We start from the raw sequence: 497 nt of genomic DNA on the forward strand, positions 1-497 counted from the left end.
ACAGGGGAAGACGCTTCGTAGTCGGCGAGACACGTATTTACATGTATAGCATATATGCATAAATAAAAAGAGGGTGAGAGACAGCAAGAGGAGCAAGTGAGAACCAGAGGGAAAAACTTGAACCGAAAGATATATATATACATATTTATCACGTTTCCTTTTTCGTATTTTATGACTAACAGGGGAAGATTTTAATAGTGTAAAATTTAGCGATAGATTCAACGTCAAGGAACATTTTTCTTTTTTTCTCTCTCTCTTCTGGAATAAGTAGATTGATCTATATTTGCACTAACATAACTTATAAATTACATGAGTGAAACTCTATGTAAGTGTGAGTGTAAGAAATAACGATAGATTCAACGTCAAGACTTTTTTAAATAGTAAATAAGTAAACTGATATATATTCGTACAAAGAGTCTATGGATTAAGTGGAGTGAAATTCTTACGTAACGATGGAAGATGAAACTTAGAACACCATCTTCATCAGGAAACACATG

This window comes from Penaeus monodon, chromosome 19 (assembly GCF_015228065.2).
Source record: "Penaeus monodon isolate SGIC_2016 chromosome 19, NSTDA_Pmon_1, whole genome shotgun sequence".
NCBI classification, from domain to species: Eukaryota; Metazoa; Arthropoda; class Malacostraca; order Decapoda; family Penaeidae; genus Penaeus; species Penaeus monodon.